The sequence below is a fragment of the Macaca nemestrina genome, chromosome 1 (genome assembly GCF_043159975.1).
Source record: "Macaca nemestrina isolate mMacNem1 chromosome 1, mMacNem.hap1, whole genome shotgun sequence".
Classification (NCBI taxonomy): Eukaryota; Metazoa; Chordata; class Mammalia; order Primates; family Cercopithecidae; genus Macaca; species Macaca nemestrina.
Window position 1 is genome coordinate 225,895,079 of NC_092125.1, and position 22,391 is coordinate 225,917,469.

Sequence of the window (22,391 nt, forward strand, 5' to 3'; positions counted from 1 at the left end):
CTAGCCTATACAACAGAGTGAGACCCTGTCTCAAAAAATAACAATAAAGGGCTTTCCCTTTGCCGAGAGCATATACCATCAGATGTCAGGGTGGAAGGAGCAGAAGCAGGTCCCTCAGGGCATGTTATGAAACTGCTCTGTGGCACGTGCTGTCTCTGCCAAGCAGGGTTCCATGTCACCCTATGGAACTCTGAAGAGATGCACAAGTTTAAGAGGATGTGGGTGTCTGACCTTCAGAGTGATGCAAAAACCAAGTCATCATTTTCCTCAAAAGTCTAATGTGGTATCTCTGCCCACAGAGCGAAATGACCCTCTAGGAGCAGATGACAGTGGATGAGGTCAGGATTCCAAAGTTCCGTTTTCCATAAATCCAGGTGTCTTTCTTGAAAATGACTGTAGGAAACATGGCTAGACAGGGGCCCAGGGGACAGGGAGGCTGCGGGAGTGACGTGGACCTTCCTCCTTCGTGGAATTTGGGTGGGCACCCCCAGTGGGGGCTGGGCCACATTTCATGTGAAGCATGTAAATCCTTGTGGGCTACCACCCATGTTTTACATCTCCAGGTCTTGGCAGCCCCAAATGTGGCTTCACCCCAAAGATTGGGCTCTCAGCCTCCGGTCCAGTCCCAGAGGCAAGCCGAGTGGGTCTCCCCACTCCCTCCAAAGACAAGGCAACTGGTGTCCGAGTCATCCTGTGAGTGTAAACCCATTTCCTAAGCAAAAGCCCCTCCATCATGGAAAACCATCCACGAGCCATGGTACTCCCCAGGCTGCCTGTGGGACCCAGGAAGGCCTGCATGAAGTCAGGAGTGGAGCTTGTTGGGGGCCCGCTACTTATCAACTCCTGTGCTCCCGCCTGGGCGACAGAGTGAGACTCTGTCTCGAAAATAAATAAGTAAATAAGTAAGTAAATAAATAAATAACCTGATCCTGTCTTTATCTAGACTTTAAAAAATCTCTTGCTCATGATGACTTGTCTGTATTAATTTGTATTTTAAAAAACACTGCACTAAAATATTATTTATGTTGAGTACTTTTTTTTTTTTTTTTTTTTGACACCCCTCATTAAATTTTGCACACACAGCCTCACCCTAGTCCCTGGCCTGAGCCACATCTGCTTTCCCCAGGTCTCCCATTTTATTTTGAGACAGGGGCTCACTGTCACCTAGGCTGGAGTTCAGTGGCATGATCATGGCTCACTGTAGCCTCAACCCACTGGGCTCAAGTGATCCTCCTGCCTCAGCTTCCCAAGTAGCTGGGACTACTGGCATGTACCACCGCGACTAGCTTTTTTTTTTTTTAATTGTAGAGATAGGGTCTCCCTATGTTGCTCAGGCTAGTTTCCAACTCCTGGTCTCAAGCGATCCTCCTGCCTCGGCCTCCCAAAGTGCTGGGATTACAGGCTTGAGCCACCACTCCAGGTCCTGGATACTTTTAATTTTGCAGCTGGAGAAGGGGACACAAGGGGAAGGAGGATTTGTTGAAATTAAAGCGCACTGCGAGAAAGAATGGGTCACTAGCATCCTCCTTTTGCCTGCGCGGGGGGCCCCTGGCAGCACCCCCTCCCTCGCCAAGCCCAGCCTCTGCGCAGGCTCCAGGAGACGCTGCTCCGGGGTCCTGCGGTGGACACCGGGCTGCACCCCCGTCGGTCGCACTTGGAGCAGATTCGGGTTCTGGGGCTGGGGAAGCATAAACCCGGGCTCCAAACCCTCCTGTAAGGCTCTTCAGGGCGCCAGCTCCGCAGAGGCAGGAGCCGCCGCACACGTGCGCGCCCGAAACTGCCAAAGCCCACTCGCGAGCTTGACCGCCGCGCCCGGGGGCCGCTCCCCACGAGCTGACCTGGCTGACCCAGCGCCGCCGCTGCGCCTGCAAAGGGCGGCCGCATCCTGTGGCCCCGGGGCGGCCCTCCTCGTCACGGAGCGGACGTCCCCGCCGTCACCTCCGCAGCCCTCGGTCGGGAGGGCGCCCCCCCGCTGCACTACCGGGCCGAGCTGGGCAGACCCCCGTCCTCCCACCTAGGGGCTCCTCGTTCTGCTCCCTCGTCTCCCTCTGCTCTCCGGCCGCTTCTCCTCGCCCTCATCTCTGGGACAATTGTTTCAGCCCTGGAGTGTGTCCGAGCACGAGCACCTTCTCCTCCTCCCTGTTCCCCATATTTAAAAAAAAAAAAAAAAGTCCCATCCTAGCCCGGTCTGTGGTCTCAGCTACTCCAGAGGCTGCCGCGGGAGGATCGCTGGAGCCTGGGAGGGGAAGGCCGCTGCAGTGAGCCGTGATTGCGCCACTGCACTCCAGCCTGGGTGACAGAGCAAGACCCTGTCTCAATCCATCCATCCATCCATCCATCCCATCCTAGCCGGCTCTGTGGTCTCAACTACTCGGGAGGCTGCAACTTACTGGTCACAGGAATGACCCAAGGCACTAGATAAAAATTCAGATTCCTGCAGACTCTGATTCGGAAGGTCTGAGTGGTGGTGTCGGGGGAGAGGTGACGGCGCCCCAGAAGTCTGTATAACTGACAAGCAGAAGATTCTAATGGAGAAACTGGGCTAGAATCAGTCACTGACTGTCCTTGCTTGAGCCCTGGAGGTTGAGGTTGCAGGGTGCTGTGATCGTGACACTGCACTTCAGCCTAGGCGGCAGAGCAAGACCCTGTCTCAAAAAAAAAAAAAAAAAAAAAAAAAGAAAGAGGAAAAGGCTGGGCGCGGTGACTCACGCCTGTAATTTCAGCACTTTGGGAAGCCGAGGCGGACGGATGACGAGGTCATGTGATGACATGAGGTCCAGACCAGCCTGGCCAACATGGTGAAACCCAGTCTCTACTAAAAATGCAAAAATTAGCCAGGCGTGGTGGTGCATGCCTGTGATCCCAGCTACTCAGGAGGCTGAAACAGGTGAATTGCTTGAACCTGAGAGGCAGAGGTTGCAGTGAGCCAAGATCAGGCCACTGCACTCCAGCCTGGATGACAGAGCAAGACTCCGTCTCAAAAAAGAAAAAAAGAAAAAAAAAAAAAAGAAAGAAAAAGAAAAAAAGAGGAAAAAAAAAATCCCTTCCTTCCAAGGATCACTGCCTCCTTTTCCTTCCCTTCGCTGTCAAACTGCTCTCTAAGCTTTGTCCAGGCTGGCTGACCCGCCGTCATCAAAACCCTCCAAGTACTCTTTCTAAATCAAGGGAATTTTTGTGTTTCTGTAATTTCGAACTTAAAGACATTGCAAGAATATGACCAAGAACTCCTACAAACCCTGTGCCTAGTTTCTCCATGGGGGTGCGTTTTGCCACACTGGCTTTATCACTGTCTCCAAATAGATAAGGATTTTTTTCTAAACCATTTATGCAAGTAAATTGCGGAGGTCATGTCTCCTATCTCTAAATACTTGGTCATGTCTTTACTGAGGACAAGGACATTTATGGCACAGTTAGCAAAAGAAAAAGACTTTTAAGGATCCCCAGTGACCTCTGAGCTGCCCAACTCAAGGGCCTTTCTGCTCCTTGGTCTCTGGGTCTCTGTCCCCCTGTCTCTGTCTGTGTCTCTGTCTCTCTGTCTCTGTCCCTCTGTCTCCCCTGATTCTCCCCTTCCATGGGCGCCTCTCTGCCTGCCCCTGCGAGGTGGGTTTCTCCAGGTCTTGTTTTCCGTGTTGTTTTCCAGCCCCTCCCTGGAGCAGGCCGGGGACCCCAGGAAATCAGCTGTCATCCACGCTCAAGCAGCATCAGATCTTCAGCCTCAGCCCCCTTCCCCTTTCTACCTGAATTTCCATGCCTTTCCAGGAAGCTCTGCTTGAATTCCTCACAGTTCTACTCGTTGTAAACTGGAAACAGTCCAGGTACATTGTCCCTGTACCCCCAACATCCCCGGCCCTGCCCAGGGGCTCTCCAAGAGGGAAGCCTCCCTCACCTTTCAATCCTGCGCCCCCACATGGCCCCCATGCTGCACTCTCCTCCTTCCTGACCTCACCCACCTCCTCCATTTCCTCAAAGGCCCCCTGCTTCAGCTCCCAACCTCACTGGCTTCTAAGCCCCGGTTAGCCGGTCCCGCACCTGCCTGGTCTCTGCACCGCCGCGGGATGAGTTGGCTTTCTGATCCCATCAGGCCCTCTCGGTTGAAATCACTGTCCCGAGGTCCTTCCACTGGGTTCCGGAGAGCTGTTCTTGGGTCTCTGAAAATGTGTTCAAATGTCAGGGGAGGGGGAGTCTTTCTGGGCAAAGGGTTATCCCTTCATCAAAATTTTATTTTATTTATTTATTTATTTATTTATTTATTTATTTATTTATTTATTTTTTGAGACGCAGTCTCGCTCTGTCGCCCAGGCTGGAGTGCAATGGTGCAATCTTGGCTCACTGCAACTTCCGCCTCCCGGGTTCACGCCATTCTCCTGCCTCAGCCTCCCCAGTAGCTGGGACTACAGGTGCCTGCGGCCTCACCCAGGTTTTTGTATTTTTAGTCCAGACGGGGTTTCACCGTGTTAGCCAGGATGGTCTTGATCTCCTGACGTCGTGATCTGCCTGCCTCAGCCTCCCAAAGTGCTGAGATTACAGGCGTGAGCCACCGCGCCGGGCCCAAAATTTCGTTTTTTGATTTTTTATTGTTTAATTTTTTTTTTATTTCCATAGGTTATTGGGGAACAGGTGGTGTTTGGCTACATAAGTTATTTGTGACTTGTGAGATTCTGGCGCAGAATTTGTGACATCTCCCCTAGAAAGAAAAGAAGCAACAGGCTTGGGTATTAAGTTTAAATTCCATATGCGATCCGAGACTGTTTCCTTTCAGCTCCGGCCAGCTTTCCCAGAGCAGTTCCTGATGCTTCCTGCAGCAGCCAGTATTTCCCAAACTTACTGGTCATGGGAATAACCCAAGGCACTGGATGGATAAAATGAAAATTCAGATGCCTTGACCCCACCTCTGTGGACTCTGATTCCGGAAGTCTGAGCGGTGGTGTGGGGTAGGGGTGAGGGTGCCCCAGTTACCTGTATAATTGACAAGCGCAGGAGTCTGCAGAGAAACTGGGCTGGGATCGGTCACGGACTGTCCTGCCATCAGGCTTTTGCAGACAATGAGGTTCCCTTTTTCTAGAATTTGCGCTCACCCTACCCGCTCCATGGATAAATTCTTCCTTGTCCTTCAGTGTTCTATTCAGCACCCCGGCCAAATTTCTGTGTCAAAGAATTTCTGTGTCAAGGAATAGGCCAAATTTTAAACTTTTGATGGATGTTGGCAAATTGTCTTCCAAAATGTCTACCATGTCTACCGGTTTACACTTCCACCTTTTTGCTTTACTAAAACTTTTTTTCTCTATTACAAAAATGTTGCATATTAAATAGAGACAGTTTAGAGAATACAGATATGCAAACAAAGGGAATGTGGCCAGGTGCGGTGGCTCACGCCTGTAATCCCAGCACTTTGGGAGACCGAGGCTGGCGGATCGCCTGAGGTCAGGAGTTCAAGACTAGCCTGACCAACATGGTGAAACCCCCGTCTCTACTAAAAATGTAAAAATTAGCCTGGCGTGGTGGCGTGTGCCTGTAGTCCCAGCTCCTCGGGAGGCTGAGGCAGGAGAATCGCTTGAACCCGGGAGGTGGAGGTAGCAGTGAGCCGAGATTGCACCACTGCACTTCAGCCTGGGCAACAGAGTGAGATTCCATCTCAAGAAATAAAAGAAAAGAAACTAAAGGGAATGTGAGGAGCCTACAGTCCCGGCAAACAGTTTTGTAACCCTCAGTTAGGTGAATTCTTCCCATATTTTGTCTCTGCAGATGCACTTGGAAGTTTGACTTCAACTTGAGTCCCAGATTCACCTCTTACTAACTCCGTGGCCTTGGACAAGTAGCTTAATGGCTACTTGTCTGTTTTCTCATCTATAAACTGAAGATGACGGTAGTATCGCATCAAAGGCTGTCACAGGATGCGTGGCATTTAGCCAGTGCCTGGCATGTGACACTCTCAGGGCACTGTCCTATGACATTGTTTGCACCTTGCTTTCTTACTCCAGCAATACATCCAAACGTCTTCCTTTTGTAGCAAGGGGACACTTCTAACCCCAGTCTTTTATAGGAACCTTGTGTCTATAGCTCCAATCTTAGACCATCAGTACCACCAGTGGTGTTTTCTTGGTGTCAAATTTTCACCTGGTCCCACTCAGCCTAGCTACAACTTCCTCTTCCCCCACCTGCCTGCCCCCATCTTAGTCACCTCATCTGTTCTCTGAGGCCCCCAGATAGAAGCCACCAGAACACCTCCCTCTCCCTCCACAGTTAACTGGGTTTCAAGCAATTCTGTTATTTCACTCTAACAGGACAGAATGGAGTCAGACAGACCTCCCTTTTTGTGCTGACCCTGTTACTTACACAGTGTGTGACAGTGAGCAGCTATCTCTCTTCCCTGAGCCTCAGTTTCTTCATCTGTAAGATGGAGCGATAGCAGACCTGTCACGTGGGGCTGCGGCTCTGATGGCGAAATGAGACGGCTCTCGTGAGTGTGCAGCACCGTGTGATCACAGGGCCAGTGCTCCACACGCACAACTGCAATTGCACCACTGCTGTGTGACCCCCGTCTCGCTCACTGCAGCCCTGGCTGTCATTCCAGCCCTGTTTGCAGCACTGACGTGACCTCCTAACGTGTCCCCACCTTCAATCTTTCCCAGGACAAATTTCAGTGTGTCACCAGGATGACTTTCCCAAGGCATATCTGGAGCAGGTCACTCTCTGCTCAAGACTTAGAGGGCTCACAGTCCCTACCATTGAACACCTGGAGGTGTCCCAGCCCCCGTACGGCTCCCACAGGCCCCGTGGCTCTGGATACAGAGTCAGTTTCCAGCCTGGGACAGAGCTGTGCTCAGATCTTCCCACCCCTCTCTGTGAGTGCCCTCCACCTGCACGGAGACTGTTTCTCATTATCCCAGCAGCCCCCGCTGGGCTCAGACATCCCTCCTGGAGTTTGCATTTCCGGGTCCCCTCCGGGTCCGGCTCCCCTGAGCAAATACTTGGTGCACTGTCCACTGCCCACACATCCTGCTCCACAGGGCTCTGTCTCCACCATGGCCCTGCAGCCTCTTGAGAGCAGATGCCCGTTCTGTTCACTTTTGCATCCTCTCTGCACCCCCAGCTTCCCTCTGCAAGCTTGAAATGCTTGTTCACTCTCCTGCTAATAAATAACGTTTTTCTCGAATTTAGATGTATAAAAGTTGATCCGCGGGCCAAAGGGTTTACATAGATCATTTACCTTTCCTGTGACTTATTCCAAGATGCCGAGGACAAAGAATTTTAAAAACCGCAATGCCCATCACTGGAACTGATGTAGCCATAGATGCCTCTGACACATGTGTTAGGAAACACACCTATATTAAATGTCACATGCCTCTTTTGTGATTGTGAGATGCGCATCGAACACATATACATGGTTCTTATCTATGGAAAGGCAGGAAAGGAACCACAACAGTGTGTGCCCTCTGTCCCTCGGGGGCAGGAGAATCGTGCCCTAGCACACGCAGAGGGCGGGGCTCAAACGTGCACGCTTGCCTTTCTTTCCTAAAACCATGCATCAAGCCTATTTGTTTAGTCCTGTTCTGAAAGATGATGCAACATGACTCGAAAGGAAGTGGGCAGCTGCCTTGCTGCGGCGAGGTAAGGAATGTCACGTCGCTCAAATGTGCTTCGCATTCCCAGAAATATGCCGCAGCTGAAAGGGAGGAGGATGACTCAGTGTTCCTCTAACTTTCGACACATCCACCACAGAGCCTGACCAGCGCTAAAGAGGGCAAGCCGGCGGAAAGTCCAGCCAGGGCGAGTTGCCAACACCGCACTCCCCGCCTCCCCGGGAGGCTGCTATGGCATTTGGGGTGCAGAGCCCAACCGAGTCAACCTGGTGTGCTTTTTTTTTTCAAGCTGGAATAACAGGGCCGTAGGTCCACGTTGTGTTCACGTGTTCTTAGGCAGCAGATGTCTGTAGAGGGGTACTTAGGGGAGGAAACGAGGGTGGAGGTGGCCTGTCCAGACTCTGCGAGTTTTCCAGCTGTGGTTCTGATAATTTCCTTTGCCCAAGTGGGGGTCTTTGTCCTTAGAACAGGATCTTTTAATAACACTCCTCCCTTCTTCTTTTTTTTTTTTTTTTTTTTTTTTTGAGACCGAGTTTCACTCTTGTTGCCCAGGCTGAAGTGCAGTGGCACGATCTCAGCTCACCACAACCTCCACCTCTTGGGTTCAAGTGATTCTCCTGCCTCAGCCTTCCTGAGTAACTGGGATGTTCCAGAGAGTTCCACCTCTTCCTCCCCAGGCAGAGCAGCCTGGTACCTCCACACCCCGCCAAGAGTCGATCTCAGCATTTCCCAAACTCACTGTCGCTGGAACGATCTCTGCTCCAGACTCCATGCTTTTTGGGGATGTGGCAACTAAACTGGTAAAGAGGCCTGCTCCCTGCGCCGCCTGCCTGGGTGCTGGGTGCTGGGTGCTGGGTGCCTAAAGCCCTTGCAGGTGATGGCGAGGCAGTGGAGCGGGGCACCTGAGGCGCTGGGTTCAGGAGCTGCACAGCCCTGGGCTGGCTCCAGCTCCCCATTTTCTGGGAGTGAGAGTCGGAGGCTGGGATGCAGAGTCTCTCCCTCTAGGCTTCACTCTCTGCATCTGAAGGCCAGGAATGATAACAGCACCTGCCTCAGGGGTGGTCAGGACAAAATAACTGCATGGTTTTGTGAAGTACCTAGAAGGGTGCTGGATGCCATGATTCTTTTTTTTTTTTTTTTTTTTTTGAGATGGAGTCTCGCTCTGTTGGCCCAGCTGGAGTGCAGTAGCGTGATCTCGGCTCACTGCCTCCACCTCCCAGATTCACGCCTCAGCCTTCCTTCCGAGCACCTGGGACTACAGACTCTCGCCACCATGCCTCGCTAATTTTTGTATTTTTAGTAGAGAAGGGGGTTTCACCATGTTGGCCAGGTTGGTCTTGAATTCCGGACCTTGTGATCCGCCCGCTTCAGCCTCCCAGAGCTCTGGAATTACAGGCGTGAGCCACTACACCTGGCCTCATGATTCTTAATAAATGAATTAACACCAAGGTTGCCTCCCTGGAGAATGTTCACTACTAGGTGGTGCCTTCACATGTGGGGTTTGCCATCTCATGGCTTCATGGGCTTGAGTCTTGCCCCACGGTGTCTCTAAGAGTTAAATCCGTGACCTCCACCAAAACTGAGCATGAGATACTCACTGAGTCCAGCAAAGAGCAGAGACCAGAGTCAAATTAAGAGAAAGAGACTCAGAAGGCACGGGAAGGAACGTCGATGTTGTCAGAAAAACCATATTCCACATAAATCCTCCTATTCACCAAACAAAAGATTCAGATGACAGGGGAGGGGCCACTTGCAGACCCTTTCCCACATCTCCCAGCAGAGTGTCCATCCTAAGGGGGAAATCAACGTTAAGAAATGACATTGGCTGGGCGCGGTGGCTCACACTTGTAATCCCAGCACTTTGGGAGGCGGAGGTGGGCAGATTCTTGAGCCTGGGGGGTTTGAGACCAGTCTGAGCAGTAAAGTTAAATCCTATCTGTACAAAAAATATAAAAATTAGCTGGGTGTGGTGGTGTGCACCTGCAGTCCTGGCTACCGAGGAGGCTGAGGTGGGGGAACCACTTGAGCCCAGGAGGTCAAGGCTGCGTTGAGCCGTGATGGCACCTTCACTCCAGCCTGGGTGACAGACCCAGGTGAAGAACTTGTCTCAAATAAAAAATAAAAAATAAGAGAGAGAAAGGATAAAAAAGATATTTTTAACCCTCTAACCTGAGAATTCTTCCAGATACAACTGAGATAGAGTCCACCCCCAAATTCCTCCGCCACCCAGGGCACACAGCAGTCAGGACTGGAGAGGCTCCCCTCAGCGGAGGCTTTGGCCAAACATGAAACTTGCATTCTTTTTTCTTTCTTCTTTCTTTTCTTCTCTTTTTCCTTTTTTTCTTCCCCAGATAGAGACAGGGATTCACCATGTTGCTCAGGCTGGTTGCCAACTTCTGGACTCAAGGGAACTGCCCACCTTGGCCTCCCAAAGTGTTAGAATTACAGGCATGGGCTACTGTGCCCAGCCCCAAAGCTTGCATTCTCCCCGGCCTTCGAGTATCTTTCACCTCTGGAGCCATTGCAGACATCCAAGTGGCTGCTCACCTCTGGCCAGGCTTCCGCGGCCTATGGCCAATGTGGATGCACAGACCCTTGCCCTCAGAGGGGCCCGCCCAGGGGGTTTAATTCTCTGCAATTGCCCTCTTGGACTTCTTTTTTTCTGAGACGGAGTGTTGCTCTGTCACCCAGGCTGGAGGCCAGTGGTGCGATCTCGGCTCACTGCAACCTCTGCCTCCTGGGTTCAAACGATTATCCTGCCTCAGCCTCCCGATTAGCTGGGATCACAGGCGCAGGCCACCATGACCGGCTAATTTCTGTATTTTAGTAGAGATAGGGTTTCATCATGTTGTCTAGGCTGATCTCGAACTCCTGACCTCAGGTGATTTGCCCACCTTGGCCTCCCAAAGTGCTGTAATTACAGATGCGAGCCACGCACCCGGCCCCTCTCGGACTTCTTAATACTTTTCTTTCTGACTTTGTGGTTTGTAAATGAAGTCCAGTGGGATGAGGGATCTGGTGGCAGTGGGGCAGGGGCTGGGGGGATCAAGAACATTTAGGGTTTCAGGGTTAGGACTCAGGCGCCCTGCCCCAGGGCACCTGAGTCTGTGAGATTCCCAGAGATGTCTTTGAGGACCCGCCGCTCCCGCCCCCCACCCCGTCCCAGGGAGCACACCATTCAATCGCAAAGAAAAACCAGCATGACAGGCGAAGGGAGGACAGGAAAAAGCTTTTCTCCAGCTTTTGGAACCAGGAGTCCCATATTGTCTGGTTGCATGGGGCCTGGCAGTGACGTCACTGGCTCTGCCTTTGGCCCCAACACATCCTCCAGTGTGTGTCTCTCACCTGCACGGGCTCTCCAGGCCGATGCATTGGGATCCTGACTTTTAGAGTTTTGTGTGTGACAAAGCAGAGGACAAGCTTCCCCATCACCCAGAGGCCACTTGGTGGAGGGAGCCAGGGGACTCACTGGCTTCTTGGGCTTTTGTAGTCATGGGCTGGCCACCGAAGCCCAAGGCCAACTGTCACCTACTCCAAGTCTTGACATCCTCACCTGCAAAAAGCAATGAGGCAACATGATTTTTAAGATGTTTTCTGGCTCTACAAATATCTGATGATTCTGAGAACACGATAAGGCTCACTTTCTGCTCAGGAAAACCTGGTGCTGGAGAGAACACAGGATCCCCCAGTTTCCTAACACCAGCCTGGGGAAACGATGTTCTTTTGACTATGAAAATTTCTAGGGCCAGGGGTGGTGACTCACACCTAGAATCCCAACACCTCAAGAGGCCAAGGTGGGAGGATTGCTTGAGGCCAGGAGTTCAAGACCAGCCTGGGCAACATAGTGGGACTCCATCTCTACAAAAAATAAAAATAAGCCAGGCAGGATGGTGTGTGCTCGTAGTCCCAGTTACGCAGGAGGCTGAGGTGGGAGCATTGCTTGAGCCCGGGAGATTGAGGCCGCAGTGAGTAGTGATCGTGCCGCTACACTGCAGCCTGGGTGACAGAGTAAGACCCTATCTCAAAAAAAGAGAGAAAATTTTAGAATTGATGGCAGTGGAAAACAATGCAAAGGTCCCTATGTTTTGAGGTGCATCCTATGATCCAGATTTATCTTAGGAGAAATTTCATAGCATCTCAGATCCTAGGCTTGGTGGACAATGAGAGGGGAGGTTAATAAATATTCCGTCTGCCATTGGGAGGGTAGATTAAAGAAGCTAATATATAAATCAGAAATATTTATAACTAATAAATCCTACCAAAACCCTCACTGTGACAATGGGCCATAATTTTTGTTCTCTTTTAAAACTGCTATTATCAATCAGGCACTGTGGCTCATGCCTGTAATCCCAGCACTTTGGGAGGGTGGGGCGGGTGGATCACCTGAGGTCAGGAGTTCAAGACCAGCCTGGCCAACATGGCGAAACCCCGTCTCTACTAAAAATACAGAAATTAGCTGGATGTGGAGGTGAGCGCCTGTAATCCCAGCTCCTTGGGAGGCTGAGGCAGGAGAATCGTTTGAACCCGGGAGGTGGAGGTTGCAGTGAGCCAAGATCACACCACTGTACTCCAGCCTGGGTGACAAGAGTGAAATTCCGTCTCAAAAACAGCAAAAAACAAAAAAACAAAAACTGCTATCATTGGGGGATAAATGGAAAACACGAGATGTAATTCATTGTTGCGTCCTGCGTTAGCTAACATCTTGTTGACGCAGAGCCCACCTCGTGCTGACAGCTGCACGAGGTTCATGCACACTGTTTATTTTATTTTATTTTGAGATGGAGTCTGGCTCTTATTGCCCAGGTTGGAGTGCAGTGGCACGATCTCGGCTCACTGCAACCTTCACCTCCCGGGTTCAAGTGATTCTCCTGTCTCAGCCTCTTGAGCAGCTGGGATTACAGGCACGAAACACCAAGCCCAACTAATTTTTGTATTTTTAGTAGAGATGGGGTTTCACCATGTGGGTCAGGCTGGTCTTGAACTCCTAGGTTCAAGCGGTCTGCCTGCCTCGGCCTCCCAAAGTGCCGGGATTACAGGCATGAGCCACCATGCCCAGCCTCACGCACACTGGCTCTTACGTTAACATTCTCCCAGAGACCACGGAAACATGTTTAGAAAAGAAAGTTACAGATTGGCAGCAGAAGTCTCTGCTTCTGGATCATTATGTTAAGTCTAAAGACAATCAGAAAAGAAACCCTGCTCTGTGTCCCGGTCATTGTAGAAGTCCCCAGCATGGAGCTCTTCGGATGACACTACAATCCTATGGCCTCCAGGCAAATCCTTTTCTGAACTGAAAATGTGGTCTTTGGCCACTCCAAACCAACTCACCAAGCCTGGGGAATACAACCCACTTATATGTCCAAGACCTTCCTCTCATCCCAAGTTTATGCCAATTTCCACCCATCATCAAAATGTCCTAAACTTACTTTCCTTTTTTTTTTCTTTTCAGTTGGTAGAGACAGGGTCTCCTTCTGTTGCCCAGGCTGATATCAAACTCCTGAGCTCAAGGGATCCTCCCGCCTCAGCTTTCCAAAGTGCTGGCATTTCAGGCATGAGTTACTGGGCCTAGCCTTACTTTACTTTTCTAAGAAACAGTATTATGACCTCATTAGTCAATAATACTTACCCACAGGGGAGGTACCACGATCACGAAGGTGGTTTCCCAGGGCGAGGCTCACACCCTGCACTCCGGATGGGCTGATCCCGGCCATTTCTCCAAATGTGGGAAACGCAACTGCATTATTTGTGGTAGTTAGGGACTGCAATTCACTCTCTCCCCTGGTTCTAAATAAATCTATATTTTTTTTAAAAAAAGAATTGATTGGCTGGCCATGGTGGCTCACGCCTGCAATCCCAGCACTTTGGGAAGCCAAGGCAGGTGGATCAGAAGGTCAGGAGTTCCACACTAGCCTGGCCAATATGGTGAAACCCCAACTCTACTAAAAATACAAAAAATTAGCCAGGCGTGGTGGTGGGCGCCTGTAATCCCAGCTACTCGGGAGGCTGAGGTGGAAAAATCGGCTTGAACCCAGGAGTTGGAGGTTGCAGTGAGCTGAGATTGCACATGACAGAGCGAGACTCCATCTCAAAAAAAAAAAAAAAGAATTGATCGATAGTTTTAAAATTGTGAATATAAACTTAGTAAACACACAGGACCGGCAATGATATTTAGTTGTGAGATTTCAACATCGTGATGCATATTTTCCATATTTCAGACGTCTTATTTGTGTTTTGGAAAAGGATTCTGATGAAATTGAGGATGTCAACATTTCCCTCTGGTGCCCTCCAATCGGATGAACGATCCTTCATGGTTAAGGGTGTGACAGAGGTTGCTTTGTCTTGTTGCATACCAGGGCCTGATGCTCTGAGACAACTCACTGGGCCCCACTGGGCAGAACTGTCTTTTAGGGTAGAGAAGAGTTGGGATTTCAGAAATTCTCTTGCTTCAGAACGTTGGCTGGGCGTGGTGGCTCACGCCTATAATCCCAGCACTTTGGGAGGCTGCGGTGGGCGGATTGCCTGAGCTCAGGAATTCGTGACCAACCTGGGCAACACGGTAAAATGCTCCCCTCCAACTCTACTAAAATACAAAAAAATTAGCTGGGCATGGCGGTGTGGGCCTGAAATCCCAGCTACTCGGGAGGCCGAGGCAGGAGAATCACTTGAACCCCAGAGGCAGAGGTTGCCGTGAACCGAGATCGCTTCACTGCACTCCAGCCTGGGCAACAAGAGGGAGACTCTGTCTCAAACAAACAAACAAACAAACAAAAACAGTGCCAGGCGAAGTGGTTCACGCCTGTAATCCCAGCACTTCGGGAGGCCGAGGTGGGCAGATCACGAGGTCAGGAGATGGAGACCATTTTGGCTAACACGGTGAAACCCCATCTCTACTAAAAATACACAAAATTAGCCGGACATTGTGGCGAGCGCCTGCACTCCCAGCTACTCGAACGGCTGAGGCAGGAGAATCGCTTGAACCCGGGATGTGAAGGTTGCAGTGAGCTGAGATCGCGCCACTGCACTCCAGCCTGGGTGACAGAGCGAGACTCCATGTCAAAAAAAAAAAAAAAAAAAATATAGCCATGAAGATATTTCCTCTTTTAATCTGAGGGTTTGGTCAGAGGTCCAAGATACCTTGACAGGAAGACAGAAGACAGAAGCTTCGACTTCAACCCTCAGGAACTTTCTGTAATTGTACAGTAGGTGCAGGAATCTGGAGGCAAATGTTTGTTGGAGAGCAAGAAGCCACTTCCTTCTCATCAAAGATGTGATTGGAAAAGATCCCAGGGTCTGCTTGGTTGAGAAGGAGCTAGCCAATTCCGGGATCAAAACTTCTCCCACTTTTCCCATCTTCTCACATTGTGGAAAAATAACTAAACCTTTGTGTCTATTGGTTTTCCCAAGTGCAAGGTCATAAAAATTATTTTAACTCATTTTATAGAACTGTTGCAAGGAAAACATCACCATGAGAAACACGTGAGAAGCTCTTTACTCTTAGCTAAAAGTCTCAGGAATGCTTCAGATTGCCAAGCACCAGGGGAAATGGTTGTGCAAAGTTTCAGCCCCCAGGCCAATCACCTGATTAGGATCTACTATCAGGGCATTCATAAGTGTCATATTTGGGGGCTCTTGTGAAATAAAAGCAAGAGGAAACCAGACCAGTGTGTCTTCATGCCAGAGCCAGAACTTTCTATAGGGTGGGGCTGAATAAGGAAGCCAAATCCTTTTCTCCCCTTCCTTGGCTCACGTCAGAAAGTATTTTTATTTGGTTCCATATACATTTTCTTTCTTCCCTTGGTCATGAATCAGAACATTTTATAGCTAAGAGGAGTTTTAGGGATATTCTAGTTGCTTCTCATTTTATAGACAGAGCAGGTCCTGGAGCCAAGTGGTACCCAGGTTTCCTGATTGAGATGCTGGTTCAAAGAGTCACTGAGGCCAGGCGAGGCGACTCATGCCTGTAATCCCAGCACTTTGGGAGGCCAAAGTGGGCGGATCACCTGAGGTCAGAAGTTCGAGACCAGCCTGGTCAATACGGCGAAACCCCGTCTCTACTAAAAATACAAAAATTAGCCAAGTGTTGTAGTGCACACCTATAATCCCAGCTACGCAGGAGACCGAGACAGGAGAATGGCTTGAATCTGGGAAGCGGAGCTTGTAGTGAACTGAGACTGCACCACTACACTGTAGCCGGGGCAACAGAGTGAGACCCTGTCTCAAAAAAACAAAACAAAAACAAAGAACAAAGAGTCGCTGAGCTCAACCGAAGCGCAGTCCTGAACCTCTCTGATAGTCGTCGCACATCAGTCAGTTGACTGATGTTCCCTTGACTAGAGTCTAAAAGCCCTCTGGACTTCTAACCCCACGTTTCGGGCTGAGTCAGCTGCCTTCTAAACTCCTTCTAGCACAGAACAGCTGGTCCCTGTGCCCGGTCATGTGGCCCCTGATTCCTGATGATGAGAGGATCAACTTCACCGGTGGTCAAGGTAGGAGCAGGGCCACCAGGCTGCCTGGGGCTGAGTCCTGCCTCTTTAGAATACCAGCCCTGTGACCTGGGCGGGTTACTAAACTTCTTTGTGCCTCAGTTTCCTCATCTGTAAAATGAGGGTAATAATAGGCCATAATAGTTCCTGTCTCATAGGATTGTTTGGAGGTTAAATGTGTTAGTTCACGTAAAAGTACCTAAAACTGTCCGGCACAGAGGACATGCTCAAGAGTGGCTATTTATTTTTCATCTTCGCACACATCTGTCAAAGCACGGGGCAGAGCACCCTTGACAGGACCTCACCAGGACCTTATGCAGGCAGAGGACACACTGTCTTCTGAGTCAGGTCTTTCCATTTTTGGATGGCTCTGACTAAGAGAATTCCTCCTGTGTTCCGCCAAAATCCACCTCCCACTCATCGGTTCCAGCTCTGCCAGAAGGCAAATGTCAAAAAAATAATCTTGAAAGAGAAGACATAGAATGTAAATAATAATGATAGAATTGGGTTGAGGAACGACAGCCACCCCTGCAGCAGCGCCTCCGACAGCTCTCAGCCCAGAGTCGAGCCCAGGCTGCAAAGACCTTTGAGTTCCATTTGAAAAATACCAAGCTCTTACTTCTCCGCTTCCTTTAGAAATGCATAAAACAGCTTCTCTCACCGTTCTTTTCATACGTGCTGCCAGACTGGTATGAGATTGGGGGAAAAGTCACTCTGCTTATGCAAAGGTGACAGTCACAAGGGTTGTGGAGTGGTGACCTCGCCTGGCTCACTACGTGCCATCCAGCCTGAATCACTGCGCATGGGAGTCGGGGGTGCTGGCCAGGCGCACGTCCCACCTCCTGTTTACAGAGCCTTTCTGACGTCACATGTAAAATCACAACCTGTGAGTCCCTTTCCTGCCATCCCCGGCATGGTTATTTGACACTGGGGCATGTTTTTGTTATAAGAAAAATGCAGAGAACAAGGTGCATTTGATAGCTTAGCTCTCTGAATATTTCAAGTCTATATCAATTAAAACTTAGGCCTCCTGCGTCAGCTGCTTGGGGCCAGGAAGGAGTGAATGGGTCCCACGGCACTCAGGTGCAAGAATTGTCGCATGATGTTTCTAAATCAAAGGTCATCTGGCTTTGGTGTCCTGCAGAAAAAGGTGGGTGGCAATGTCAGCCACTATAAGGTAGCTTTGTCCCTCCAACTCTTCATCCAAGAGACTGGAACAGAGGAAGGGGCCTCGTTTCTAGGGCACGGCGGCCGCCTCCATTTCCCTGGCTTCTCGGCTGAGCACCGTGTCGTCGTGGGCCCTGGGGAATCCCAGAGCATTTCCAGAGTTCTCCAAGGACCTGACCCCAGAAGACCCAGATGTCCCTCTCAAAGTCGAGCAGCCTTACAGGTATCTGCAGCCCCCACCCTTCCCAGCAAGGCTGCTGTGTGCAGTGGGGCCTTCATTCCATTCCCAGCGTCCGCTCCCCAAACCCCTGCACACAAGCTCTCAGCCAGACCTGCCCTCTGCCACCTCGCCAGGGGACAGTCCCATTAATCTTCCACCAGAGGCCTAAAATAAAAAAGCTTCTTACCTCCCTGACCCCAAGGAGTATTTATAAGAAGCTGAGACCTTTTGAAATCACCCCGAGGGAGAGGGAGGGATGGGGAAAGGAAAGGCTCCGCATTTCTCAGAGGCCGGGGCAGGGCAGGGCCACAGCAAAGAAACAAAACACCAGGGTTCTGCTCAGGGATTCTCTGTACCCTCATCCAGTGACTGCGTTCCATTCAAATTAGCGAAGACTGTCAAGACCCTGGGAAGTCCCTGTTATTATTCCACCTTTGGGTTCCGGTGACAATCAAGATCACCCTGGTCCGGGCATGGTGGCTCACGCCTGTAGTCTCGACACTTTAGGAGACTGAGGTAGGAGGATTATTTGAACTCAGGAGTTCAAGACCAGCCTGGGTAACATGGCAAAACTCCCGTCTCTACTAAAGATGCAAAAAATGAGCCGGGTCAGGTGGTGCGTGCCTGTGGTCCAAGCTACTCAGGAGGCTGAGATGAGAGGATCACTCGAGTCTGGGAGGTGGAGGTTGCAGTGAGCAGGGGTGGTGCCACAGCACTCCATTTGGGGCAACATAGCGAGACCCCGACTCAGGAAAAAAAAAAAAAGTTTACCCTGAGCATAACTTCCAGGCAGGCCAGTTCCACGGGATCAAGGGACATCCCATGAAGTCAGCACTCCTGACTCCAGGGCACAGCCTGGCCCATCACTCTGGACACTCCGTCCTCTCTAATACTGGGCTGAGGCAGGGCAGCCTCAGATCTTCACAGCTCAGAAAGAAATAACTGATTTGATTGAGACACATTTTGTGTTTCTTGCATTTTAAATGTTAGGTAGTGCCTATGGGAAGTCCTCCTCCCTGTCCTTCATTCCTTGACCTCAGGTAACTGAAAAAACTGGAGTCCCCCAGAGGGCCTGTCCGGTCCCCCAGGAACTCCTGCTCTCTGACTCTGCAAACCCCTACCTCCCAGAGCCTCCGGGCGCAGCAGGGTCGGGGTCACCTTCCCGCTCCTCTGGCCCCTTTGCTCCAGGGCCCTTTCTCCTCCCCACTCTCCGCACACACACATCCAAAGGTTCTGACCTTGGCCCTCCTTCCCTGACTCGCCACCACTTTTAGTTTACTGAGGGCCTGAACTCCTTCCTGAATCAACAAGGGCTGCTGACTCACCGTGTGGAGGGCCGTCCTGAGCACCCGACCCTCTCTCCACCGCAGAGCCCTTTCCGACCTGTCCCAGCTGCATGTTCACCAAGCTCGTTCCAGGGGCGCCTCCAGATACCCTCTCCATTCCCAAGTCACAGAAGGCTCCTGGGAGACACAGGGTCCGGTCCTCCCACCATCATAGACTCAAGCTGCTGGTGTTGGCCAATCCTTTCATTCACCTTCCATTTTCCACCTAGCAAAATCCCCCAGCTCCTATTATGGGTGGTCTTCCGCGTGGCTTCCGAGGCCGCCGTCCACTGTCCTCCTCAGAAAACTACACGCAGGACCCAGCAACGGAGCCCTCAGACAGCACGGGCCCTGAGCCTGCTCCATTCAGCTCAACATATTGCTGCTTCTCCATCATCTTTTTTTACTTCCAGTCTGGGGAAGGCCAAGATCATTTCCTCTCCTACAGGCTCTGCCCTCCACCTTCTCGGACCCTTTGCTTTTTTTTTTTTTTTTTCTGAGACCGAGGTTCGCTCTTGTTGTCCAGGCTGGAATGCGATGGCACGATCTCGGCTCACTGCAACCTCCACCTCCTGGGTTCAATTGATTCTCCTGCCTCAGCCTCCCAAGTAGCTGGGATTTCAGGCATGCACCACCCACCCCCAGCTAATTTTGTATTTTTAGTAGAGACAGAGTTTCACCATGTTGGTCAGGCTGGTCTCAAACTCCTGACCTCAGGTGATCTACCCGCCTCAGCCTCCCAAAGTACTGAGATTATAGGCGTGAGCCACCGTGCCCGGCCAGACCCTTTGCTTAATCTCAGCTGGACCACTGATGACCTGTGTGGCGTCAGTCTCTCTGAGCCTGAGATTCTACACCTGCAAAGGGGGAACATCCCACAATAAGAACCCAGAAATCACCACGCAAAGTGTGCACCACTGAGCCTTGTGCAGAGAAGTGTTTAATCCACGGGAGCTGTAATAATGATTGTGATAGTGACGAACTTTCCCTGATAACCCATGGATCAATCCAGAAGGTCTCTCCTTTCCCTCCGTGACATGGACACTTGCAGGCAGACAGAGTGCGGCCATACCAGCTGTGGCACCGCCCGCACTCCAACACCGTTACACACATAAGATCAAGTTAAGCTGTTTCCACCTCCTGCGGTTGAAAACGCTTTCTTCCCTCCTTGGTGTCCACAAACTCCCTATTACTTGACTCTTCCAATTGTTCGTGGTGTGCAGAATGGCAGAGCTTGGGAAGATGATGGCCCTAGCTCTAAATGCTCTGCCCGTCTTCCCCACACCTGTTTCTGCTGGAGAGACTGCTGGGATTTCGTTGAGTATCTACTGTGTGCCAGGCACTATGCTAGATGGTGATGATGAAGATGAAGGAGGAGGAAGAGGAAGAAGGAGGAGAAGGGAAGGAGGAGAAGGGGAGGAGTAAAGTGGGGGAGAGGGCCCTGAGCACTTTCTTTTTTTTTTGAGATGGAGTCTCACTCTTGTCGCCCAGGCTGGAGTGCAGTGGTAATCTTGGCTCACTGCAACCTCTGCCTCCTGAGTTCAAGCGATTCTCCTGCCTCACCCTCCCAAGTAGCTGGGACTACAGGTGCATGCCACCATGCCTGGCTAATATTTATATTTTTTGTAGAGACCGGGTTTTGCCATGTTGGCCAGGCTGTTCTCAAACTCCTGACTTCAAGTGATCCGCCCTCCTCGGCCTCCCAAAGTGCTGGCATTGCAGGCATGAGCCACCGTGCCCAGCCTACTGAGCACTTTCTACGTGCCCGGCACTGTCCTGAGCGCTTTACATATAAGGACTCATTGGATTCTCATAACAGACCCGTTTACCTCTCAGAAAACTCCAGATCAGGTACAGCCACCATCCTCATTTTACAGCTGCACAGACGGGCGAAGCTGCTCGAGGTCATGCAGCTTGTGAGCGGAGAGGCCGGTGCTGATCCCAGTGTGCCCCTGTGATCCCAGTCTGGACGCCCAGTCCCTGCAGTGGCAACAAGGCACACCCTGACCCTGGGATCACTTTTCATGGAGAGGACAGGAGACACCAGGATGTGGACGCTTGCTTTGAAGTCACAGAGCCAGGCACTGGGAGACCGCATCTCCGCCCCCGTGGGGACCAGCAGGTGGGGAGCTGTGGTTAGACTCGGACCTGAGAGAGAGGAAGGCGCCCTGTACAAGGTGCGGGCAGAGGAGCTTCGGGTGAGGAGGGGTGCATGACTCAGCACTCGGCCATCCTGGATCAGGGCCCAGGCCCGCCAGAAAGCTGCAGGGATGGGTGATGAAATTCAAGTGTGGATTGTGGGCTGGATAAGGGCATTCTCTTTATGTTGAATTTCCTGATTTTGATCATTATACTGCTTGTATAAGAGAATATCTTTTTTTTTTTTTTTTTTTTTTTGAGACAGTGTCTCACTCTGTAGCTCAGGCTGGAGTGATCCTCCCACTTCAGCCTCCCGAGTCCTGGGACCACAGGCAGGTGCTGCCACGCCCAGCTCATTTTTCTGTGTTTTTGTAGAGATGGGGTCTCACCATGTTGCCCAGCCTGGTCTTGAACTCCTGGCCTCAAGCAATTCTCCTGCCTTAGTATTGGGAATTACAAGCATGAGCCACAACACCCAGCTGAGAATATATATATATATATAAAAAAAATATATACACACACACACACACACACATATATATATTTTTTAATAAAAAATATTTTCTTTCTTTAGAGAGCAAGAAATCATCGGCTGAGAATATCTTAATTCTTAGGAAATATGCACCGAAGTCTCGAGGGCCACAGAACCTTCGAATCCCTCTCAAATGATACAGAAAAGATATGAAAAGAGAAAGAAAAAGAGAATGGCCAGATGCAGTCGCTCATGCCTATAATCCCAGTTGGGCGTGGTGGTGTGCACCTGTAGTCTCAGCTACTTGGGAGGCTGAGGTAGGAGGATTGCTTTAGCCCAGGAGGCAGAGTTTGCAGTGAGCTGTAATCTGCCACAGCACTCCAGCCTGGGGGAAGGAGCCAGACCTTGTCTCAAAAACAAAAACAAAAACAAAGGAAAGAAAGAGTGAAAGAACTCCCTCCTCCCCCTCCTGCTCTCCTTCTCCTTCCTTTCTTCTTCCTCTCTCTCATCTTCATGTTACTCCTCCTCCTCCTCCTTCTTCCTCTCTCTCATCTTCATGTTACTCCTCCTCCTCCTCCTTCTTCCTCTCTCTCATCTTCATGTTATTCCTCCTCCTCCTCCTTCTTCATCTCTCTCATCTTCATGTTATTCCTCCTCCTCCTCCTTCTTCTTCTTTTTTTTTTTTTTTTTGAGACAGGATCTTGCTCTATCGCCCAGGTTGGAGTGCTGTGGCGGGTCATGGCTCGCTGCAGCCTTGACCTCCCAGACCCAAGCAATCCTCCCACCTCAGCCTCCAGAGTAGTTGAGATGCCAGGTGTGCACCACTATGCTTGGCTAATTTCTTTATTATTTGTAGAGACCAAGTCTTCCTATGTTGCCCAGGCTGGTCTTGAACTCTTTTGCTCAAGTGATCCTCTGGTCCTGGCCTCCCAAAAGTGCTGGGATTACAAGCATGAACCACCGCACCCCGTCTCCTTCTTCATTTTTGCCTAGCACCATGCCTGG

At 50.7% G+C, this 22,391-nt stretch overlaps 1 long non-coding RNA gene and 1 other non-coding gene across 6 annotated transcripts; one reads left to right on the plus strand and one right to left on the minus strand.

Annotated features, from left to right (window-relative positions):
* Positions 1 to 1,077: 1,077 nt before the first annotated feature.
* On the minus strand, positions 1,078 to 20,912 carry LOC139355435 (uncharacterized). Of its 5 annotated transcripts, none has more exons than XR_011606060.1 (6): positions 20,605 to 20,912; positions 10,926 to 11,133; positions 9,179 to 9,370; positions 6,334 to 6,432; positions 4,030 to 4,148; positions 1,078 to 1,445 (listed from the first exon to the last, which is right to left on the minus strand). It is a non-coding gene; the product is annotated as an uncharacterized lncRNA (long non-coding RNA). The 5 variants fall into 5 exon arrangements; XR_011606058.1 differs by lacking the exons at positions 1,078 to 1,445; positions 4,030 to 4,148 and adding exons at positions 4,403 to 4,684; positions 4,957 to 5,142 and having other exon boundaries at positions 20,605 to 20,911; XR_011606057.1 differs by lacking the exons at positions 1,078 to 1,445; positions 4,030 to 4,148 and adding an exon at positions 4,399 to 5,142 and having other exon boundaries at positions 20,605 to 20,907.
* On the plus strand, positions 13,199 to 13,361 carry LOC112426423 (U1 spliceosomal RNA). Its single transcript, XR_003017725.1, has one exon. It is a non-coding gene; the product is annotated as a U1 spliceosomal RNA (small nuclear RNA).
* Positions 20,913 to 22,391: the final 1,479 nt, after the last annotated feature.